The sequence below is a fragment of the Triticum urartu genome, chromosome 5A (assembly GCF_056163025.1).
Source record: "Triticum urartu cultivar PI428250 chromosome 5A, HENAU_Tu73, whole genome shotgun sequence".
NCBI lineage: Eukaryota > Viridiplantae > Streptophyta > Magnoliopsida > Poales > Poaceae > Triticum > Triticum urartu.
This window is the reverse complement of record NC_141877.1, coordinates 583,837,753-583,847,759: the sequence shown is the minus strand read 5'-3', so window position 1 is coordinate 583,847,759 and position 10,007 is coordinate 583,837,753.

Here is a 10,007-nt window from a genome sequence, read left to right as displayed (position 1 = left end):
AAGAGTTATTTTCTTGGTTTTCATGTTTTCCGAATTGTCTTCTTTGTTCTTTCCGGTCTTTTGAGTGATTGCTTATGTGTGGTTAATATTGCTTGCTCACGATAGATTGACTGGAGTGTGACGAGTAGAACTATCAGGAGTTATGAGTGTGAATCATCTTCATCAACCGTACAAGGCAAGTTCACACTTTGATCATACTCTTCATACCCAATTTTTTATGCATTAGTTTCAACCCTCAAACATTGCATGGTTAGGAGTGATAACATGTGGGTATTGGGAAGTAGTTAATGAGGTAGGAACCTATTGTGCTTTATATCAAACCCCTGGGAGTTACTACGTTATGATTATACTGCTATGCTATGCCTGTAGACGTGGTTTGGTTTGAGTGATTCATGACATATGTGAGAGTTATTATTAATGGTTAACTTGAGGTGGCTACTTTAATACACCTCTGGGTGGATTGGTTGGTGCACCGTGGAGAACCCAGTGGTTTGCCCGGGCACCTGGAGAACCCAGTGCTTGCCCAAGGGGATCCCGGAGTACCCATGTGATCACCCTATGGAATGCCACCCAGGCTTAAAGGGATCATAAGATTATTCATGCTAGAAACTTCCGTGTGCAGCCACAAGCTATTATGGGCTCTAGCATAGTTGAGTATGTTGCATGACCTCTTTCAGTGGTGGGCTAGCAGATTTAGGGGAAAGTAGGTGTAACGGTCCACCCAGAGTAAAGAGTTAATGTTTCGGAAAGACTGTGTCTCGGTCATCCGTTTCTCAAAACACCATGTAGCGCGAGAAATCCAACGAAGGAGATCGAGTCTTGTGGGGAAAAATGCGCAAAACTCTACAGAGTGTACAAACTAATCATGATTAGCCGTGTCCCCGGTTATGGACATCTTGAGTATCTGGTTCTTGAATTATCATGTTGATCTCATCACTTTACTTAATTAATTTGTGGGGCTATAATTATTATTTTGGGATTGAGTCGGAGGAACCTTCTCAATAATTTTCCACCAACTTGGTAATTAAATAAAATCTATTCCTTTGTTGTAGGGAAATATTGGCTTTATGCAAAAATAAACTTAGAGCTTTCCACCAGCCAAATATGCATGTAGTGATAGCTATTATTCATCATTGCTCTTTGGTGTGAATTTGCCAGTACATTCAATGTACTGACCCTTTGTGGCTGCAACGTCTCATGTTGCAGGAATCTTACGACGAGTAAGTGATACGTTAGGGTTACGATTTCTACACTGAACTTTGCCATTGGTGTTGATGGGAATCCACAACCTTGTTGTTACTTCTGCTATTTGGATTGAGGTAATAGTATTTACGTTACTTTATACATATGATTTACCTCTTTTATAAATCCTTGAGTACTGTGTGTGTCAGCATGCCGATCCAGGGATGATACTTAAGCACAGAGACTTGACCGTCTGAGGTCGGGTCGCTACAAGATGGTATCAAGGCACATGTTGACTGTAGGATGTGACCCCTAGAAACTGGCAAGCCCATAGGAAAGATTTTCTCTACAACCTCATTTTCAAAAAGATCTTCTACCTCTCTTCTTTTCTGAGCTTTATCAAATATTCCCTTTTAGTTAGACTATGCCCCTTTTCCCCTTTTAACCACGAAGATTCGACTGATGAGACCACTCCAAGAAGTCCAAGATATCGGATAACTAAGACCACTTCAAAATGAAGAGGATTTTACCGTGTGTTACAATAACAAAAACTGTGATGGTTTAAGACTCGAAAGACTAGGAGAATTGGAAGGCTCTGAAGAATTCCCAGATTTGTATGACCTAGGAAGGCTACCCTTATGGAATTTGTCAGACTATTGGAAGCTGTCAATAACCAAGATCAAGGTGTATTGGAGAAAGACCGGAACATGGAGCATTAGAACTCAAAGTTTTGTCAAGAAAACCCTAAGGCAGGAGATATCAACTATGGAACGATAGCTCATGGAAATGATAAGAGCATAAACACGGCTATCCATGAATCACCCTCTTATGCTATTGTCACCATGTTGAGTTAAGCATGCATTTCTTCGAAAGGATTGGATGACAAAAAGGACTAATGGAGTATCTATCAGCAAGATATGAAGTTTTAACCTTAACTGGTGTATCACCAAGATCTGGAGTATTACATCAAGAAGTTTAGGGTGGACCTTTATGAAGCCGTATTTTGACAAGAAAGCATTTTGTGAAGAACCTAGGACCCAAAAGGCTGAAAGTAGCCAAGCTGGAGGAGCAAAACCTTGAGATATCGAAGATTCGTCAAGAACTAAAGGACAGTAGGACCATCGTTCATGACAAGGAAGTTGAAACCTAGAACTTTGGAACACAACTCCAAAAATATTAAAAGACGTCACGAGATACATCGCGTCAACAGAGTTGATCTAGCAAAAGAACTTGAGAAGGACAAGCACGATCGGAAGAAGCCATCGGAGACATGAACAAGGCTTGATGAGTTTGGCAACTTTGAAGATTTATTAACCTCTAGAAGACTAAACCCCTGTTATATACCCACGTTAGATGCGACGTTTGTGAGATGTCATTGATAACCCACAAGTATAGGGGATCGCAACAGTTTTCGAGGGTAGAGTATTCAACCCAAATTTATTGATTCGACACAAGGGGGGCCAAAGAATATTCTCAAGTATTAGCAGCTGATTTGTCAATTCAACCACACCTGGAAACTTAATATCTGCAGCAAAGTATTTAGTAGCAAAGTAATATGATAGTAGTGGTAACGGTAGCAAAAGGTAATGATAACAAAAGTAATGTTTTTGGTATTTTGTAGTGATTGTAAAAATAGCAACGGAAAAGTAAATAAGCGAAGAACAATATATGGAAAGCTCATAGGCAATGGATCGGTGATTGAGAATTTTGCCGGATGCGGTTCATCATGTAACAGTCATAACCTAGGGTGACACAGAACTAGCTCCAATTCATCAATCTAATGTAGGCATGTATTCCGAATATAGTCATACGTGCTTATGGAAAAGAACTTGCATGGCATCTTTTGTCCTACCCTCCCATGGCAGCGGGGTCCTAATGGAAACTAAGGGATATTAAGGCCTCCTTTTAATAGAGTATCGGACCAAAGCATTAACACATAGTGAATACATGATCTCCTCAAACTATGGTCATCACCGGGAGTGGTCCCGATTATTGTCACTTCGGGGTTGCCGGATCATAACACATAGTAGGTGACTATAGACTTGCAAGATAGGATCAAGAACTCTCATATATTGATGAAAACATAATAGGTTCAGATCTGAAATCATGGCACTCGGGCCCTAGTGACAAGCATTAAGCATAGCAAAGTCATAGCAACATCAATCTCAGAACATAGTGGATACTAGGGATCAAACCCTAACAAAACTAACTCAATTACATGATAAATCTCATCCAACCCATCACCGTCCAGCAAGTCTACGATGGAATTACTCATGCACAGCGGTGAGCATCATCCAATTGGTGATGGAGGATGGTTGATGATGACGATGGCAACGGATTCCCCTCTCTGGAGCACCGAACGGACTCCAGATCAGCCCTCCGAGAGGTTTTAGGGCTTGGCGGTGGCTCCATATCGTAAAATGTGATGAATCCTTCTCTCTGATTTTTTTCTCCCCGAAAGCAAATATATAGAGTTGGAGTTGAGGTCGGAGGAGCTCCAGGGGCCCATGAGGTAGCGAGGCGCGCCCAGGGGGGCAGGCGCGCCCCCACCCTCGTGGCTAGGGTGTGGCCCCCTGGTCTTGATATTTTGCAAGGATTTTTTATTATTTCCAAAAAGACGCTCCGTGGAGTTTCAGGTCATTCCGAGAACTTTTGTTTCTGCACATAAATAACACCATGGCAATTCTGCTGAAAACAACGTCAGTCCGGGTTAGTTCCATTCAAATCATGCAAGTTAGAGTCCAAAACAAGGGCAAAAGTGTTTGAAAAAGTAGATACGACGGAGACGTATCAGTCATTTGTTTGATTGTATGCATCCCCACAAAATAAAATCTATCTTTTCAAAACATTGTTTGTATTGTGTGCATCCCCCTCTATATCTCTTATCCCACCCCAAAACCCTTGGAACCAGTAGAAGATGAATGGAGATGAACTCATATTTCCGGGAACGATAAGTCAATTGGAGATGGACCAATGGATTCAGAACATGGAAAGATCATATGGAGAATAACACTATAGCCGGAAAGGATATGGCCCAGCATGCTCTTCAGTGCTTTGAAAGAGGTGCTACTACTTGGTGGAGGATGTACCAAACCATCAATGGATGGCAAGGAGTAACCACTGGTGCTTTTTAATAAGAGGATGATGACTCAACATAAAAGTAAATGGATAGGCCCTTCACAGAGGGAAGCAAGGATTTGTAGAGGTGCCAGAGCTCGGTTTTGAAATAGATATGAATAATATTTTGAGCGGTATACTTTCGTTGTCAACATAACAACCAAGAGATGGCGATATCTTCCATGCTACACACATTATAGGTGGTTCCCAAACAGAATGGTAAAGTTTATACTCCCCCTCCACCAACAAGGATCAATCCATGGCTTGCTCGAAACAACGAGTGCCTCCAACTAACAAGAGTCCCAGGGGAGTTTTGTTTGCAATTATTTTGATTTGATTTGCATAAAGCATGGGACTGGGCATCCGATGACCAGCCATTTTCTCGTGAGTGAGGAGCGGAGTCCACTCCTCTTGAGAATAACCCGCCTAACATGGAAGATACGAACAACCCTAGTTGATACATGAGCTATTCGAGCACACAAAACATGATATTTATTTGAAGGTTTAGAGTTTGGCACATACAAATTACTTGGAACAGGAGGTAGATACCGTATATAGGTAGGTATGGTGGACTCATATGGTATAACTTTGGGGTTTATGGAGTTGGATGCACAAGCAGTATTCCCGCTTAGTATAGGTGAAGGCTAGAAAAATGACTGGGAAGCGACCAGCTAGAGAGCGACAATAGTAATGAACATGCATTAAAATTAATCAACACCAAATGCAAGCCTGAGTAGGATATAATGCACCATGAACATAAATATCGTAGAGGCTATGTTGATTTTGTTTCAACTACATGCGTGAAGATGTGCCAAGTCAAGCCACTCGAATCGTTCAAAAGAGGATACCACCCTATCATACCACATCATAACCATTTTAATAGCATGTTGGCACGCAAGGTAAACCATTATAAGCTCCTAGCTAATTAAGCATGGCACAAGAAATTATGATCTCTAGTTGTCATTGCAAACATGTTTATTCATAATAGGCTGAATCAGGAACGATGAACTAATCATATTTACAAAAACAAGAGAGGTCGAGTTCATACCAATTTTTCTCATCTCAGTCAGTCCATCATATATCGTCATAATTGCCTTTCACTTGCACGACCGAACAATGTGGATAATAATAATAGTGCACGTGCATTGGACTAAGTTGGAATCTGCAAGGACTCAATAAACAGGAGAAGACAAGGCAATATGGGTTCTTTTGTCAGTTCAATAGTAATGCATATAAGAGCCACTTCAACAATTTAATCATGGTCTTCTCCTATCGACCCCCAAAGAAAAGAAAAGAAATAAAACTATTTACACGGGAAAGCTCCCAACAAGCAAAAGAAGAACAGGAAATGTTTTTGGGTTTTCCCCTTTTTTTAATTACTACTATAAGCATGGAAATTAAAACTAGCTAAAAGCTACAACTAATTTTTTTTGTTTTTCTTAAAGTTTACTAAACACACAAGAAGAAAGCATAAAAAGGAAATAAACTAGCATGGATGATACAATGAAAAAGTATGAGCACCAACATCTAACAATGAGTGTGTGAACATAAATGTAATGTCGGTGAGAAATACGTACTCCCCTAAGCTTAGGTTTTTGGCCTAAGTTGGTCTATGGCCACGGCTGGCCTGGCGAATATCCATAGTAATAGTTGGGGCCGTACTGCGAAGAAGAAGACTCTGATTGCCACTGGTTGGCAATCATCTCCGGATCCCACTGGTAATTAGACTGTCGTGGAGGATCAACTTGTGGTTCCGACTCTGGCTCTATGGCTGATGTAGGGTTCCGGTAGGCGTGAATAGCCTCTAATGAAACAAGGTACTTGCCTGCAGATAAATCAAACAAGGAAGGAGCGGGCAGGGTAATAGTCTCAAAATGATGTTTATCAAAGCACAATTTGTATTTAAGCTCCCCTTCCCTATTCTTAACAATAAAATCGTGTGCCACCATACTCTTATAATCTAAATAAACAGGGGGCAACAATTTTTCTTCCTTCTCATAATGCCTATTAGGTATGTTAAAATGTGCAGCTAGGCGTGAAGCGTAGATGCCTCCAAAGATGGGGCCCTTTGTACGGTTCAGACTTAATCGTTTAGCAATAATACCGCCCATACTAATAGAGTTACCACAGAATAAACCGTGGAACAAAATAATAATATCAGGAACATTAAGGTTTCCACAGTTTCCGCGACCAATTAAGAAACGACTAGCAAATATTGCAAAGTAGCGTAAAACAGGAAAATGTATGCTAGTTATTCATGCATCGGAAACCTTCCTCGTTTCCCCTACAGTGATGGTATCAATAAACCCATCCACATCACCGTGGTGTGGTTCCTCTATTCTGCCCTCGAAAGGGATCAAACAAACCCGACAAAAATCATAAAGTGACATCTCCTTATGCTCATCATATAAATAAAACTCCACCGTAGGTGGTGAGCTCCTAGCATTGAAATGAAAGTTTTGCACAAAGATATTGGTGAGTAAGAGATACTGTTCGCGTTGGTCATGGAGGAAGGCGGTGAGGCCTGCATTCTCAGTCAATTCATAAAAATCATCATAAATCCTGGCTACTCTCAAGAAATCATCAGAAGGCAATTCACACGGCCGAACCTCCGCGGTGCGAGGCAGATTATATTTGGGCCTCTCTGCTTTTTCATTTTGCTTTTCCTTCGAGCTTCTAAAAAATCTCTTCAAATTATGAAATCTCTTCAAATCCTTCGAGCTTTTCCTTCTTCATTATTTTCTAAAAAATTCTGAAATTTTTAGTAACTTCAAATAAAAGTGAGCCAAGCTCAACAAAATTGATAGCAACAACTCCTACAAGTGCCTAGAGCTTATATCATGCATTAGAACTACTTGGAACCATATAAATTTGACATGCAAGCTCAAGAACATGGTCACCTAGGCAGCACAAATTTGCAATGAATAGAGCACTAGAAGAAAAACTAATTGGACCAATGGAGGAGTCACATACCAAGGAACAATCCCCCCAAGCAGTTTTGTGAGAGGTGCTTTGAGCAAGGAGATCAAAAATCGCAGCAAAATGAGCTAGAACTCGTGCTAGAGCTGGATAATCATGTTTGTGGGAGGAAGGAGTGTGTGGGTGCAGGAATAAGTGGAGGAGGGCCACCGTGGGCCCACGTGGCAGGGGGGCGCGCCCAGGGGGTAGGGCGCGCCCTCCACCATCGTGGCCAGGTGGATGCCCCCCGTGTTGTGTTCTCAGTGCCAAATATTCTCAAATATTCTAGAAAAAATCATATTTAAATTTCAAGGCATTTGGAGAACTTTTATTTTCGGGGTATTTTTATATTGCACGGATAAATCAGATAACAGACGGAAAATACTTATTTTTATTTTATTCAATATAAATAACAGGAAGTAAAAGGAGAGTATAGAAGGTTGTGCCTTCTAGTTTCATCCATCTCACGCTCATCAAAAGGAATCCACTAACAAGGTTGAACAAGTCTTGTTAACGAACTCATTCCGAATAACATGGAACTGGAGAAATTTCGAATATCACTATGTTACCTCAACGGGGATATGCACATCGCCAATAATAAGAATATCATATTTCTTTTTGACAGTAGGTAGAGGAAATTCAAAACCTCCAATAATAATCGATGGAATTTTTCCAATAGAGTTGATACTATGAACTTGAGGTTGTTTCCTTGGAAAGTGTACCGTATGCTCATTACCATTGACATGAAAAGTGACATTGTCTTTGTTGCAATCAATAACAGCCCCTGCAGTATTCAAAAAGGGTCTTCCAAGAATAATAGACATACTATCGTCCTCAGGAATATCAAGAATAACAAAGTCCATTAAAATAGTGACGTTTGCAACCACAACAGGCACATCCTCACAAATACCGACAGGTATAGCAGTTGATTTATCAGCCATTTGCAAAGATATTTCAGTTGGTGTCAACTTATTCAAATCAAGTCTATGATATAAAGAAAGAGGCATAACACTAACACCGGCTCCAAGATCACATAAAGCAGTTTTAACATAGTTTCTTTTAATGGAGCATGGTATAGTGGGTACTCCTGGATCCCCAAGTTTCTTTTGTATTCCACCCTTAAAAGTATAATTAGCAAGCATGGTGGAAATTCCAGCTTTCAGTATGTTCCTTTTATTAGTGACAATTTCTTTCATGTACTTAGCATAAGGATTCATTTTAAGCATATCAGTTAATCGCATATGAAAAAAATATAGGTCTAATCATTTCAGCAAAGCGCTCAAAATCCTCATCATCCTTTTTCTTGGATGGTTTGGGAGGAAAAGGCATGGGTTTCTGAACCCAAGGCTCTCTTTCCTTTCCGTGTTTCCTAGCAACAAAGTCTTCCCTATCATAACGTTGATTCTTTGATTGTGGGTTATCAAGATCAACAACAGGTTCAATTTCTATATCATTATCATTACTGGGTTGAGCATCATCATGAACATTATCATTAACATTATCACTAGTTTCAGGTTCATTACCAGATTGTGTTTCAGCATCAGAAATAGAAATATCATTTGGATTCTTAGGTGTTCCAGGAATAGGTTCACTAGAAGCATGCAAAGTCCTATCATTTTTATTTTTCTTCCTTTTAGAAGGACTAGGTGCATCTATATTATTTCTCTGAGAATCTTGCTCAATTCTCTTAGGGTGGCTTCAGGATCCAAATGTTCCTAAGTCATTCTACCAGTTCTAGTAGCCACTCTAACAGCATAATCATTATTCTTACTATTCAGTTCATTGAGCAAATCATTTTGAGCTTTAAGTACTTGTTATACTTGAGTGGTAACCATAGAAGCATGTTTGCTAATAAGTTTAAGTTCACCTTTGACATTAGCCATATAATCACCCAAGTGTTCAAGCATACCAGCACTGCGTTTTAATTCTCTACCAAAATAAGCATTGAAGTCTTCTTTCTTAACCATAAATTTATCAAACTCATCTAAGCATGGTCTAGCAAACTTAGTAAATGGGATTTCAGCTTTATCATATCTATAGAGAGAATTAACCTTTACTACTTGTGTCGAGTTATCAAGACCATGTATTTCTTCAGTAGGCGGTAAATTAAGACCATGTATTTCTTCAATAGGAGGTAAATTCTTAACATCTTCAGCTTTAATACCCTTTTCTTTCATGGATTTCTTTTCCTCTTGCATATCCTCAGGGCTGAGAAATAGAACACCTCTCTTCTTTGGAGTTGGTTTAGGAATAGGCTCAGGAAGTGTCCAATTATTTTCATTTGTCAAAATATTATTCAATAGAATTTCAGCTTCATCAGGTGTTCTTTCCCTGAAAACAGAACCAGCACAACTATCCAGGTAATCTCTGGAAGCATCAGTTAGTCCATTATAAAAGATATCAAGTATTTCATTTTTCTTAAGAGGATGATGATACGCCTCCAATGTATCTATAATTTTTGATTGCTCCATGCTATATTATCTACTGTTTTGGTCATTATTGGGCTTTATTATCCACTTTTATATTATTTTTGGGACTAACCTATTAACCGGAGGCCCAGCCCAGAATTGCTGTTTTTTTTGCCTATTTTAGGGTTTCGAAGACCTAGAACCGTTGGCAAGACTTGGGGAAAGTCTTGATATCTTGCTGTAAAAAAACAAAAACTTTAGTGATAAAGATGGCAATACCTAGAACCGTTGGTATGCCCTTGTCTACTTTGATTGAGAATAATAATGAATCAATGGATGTGA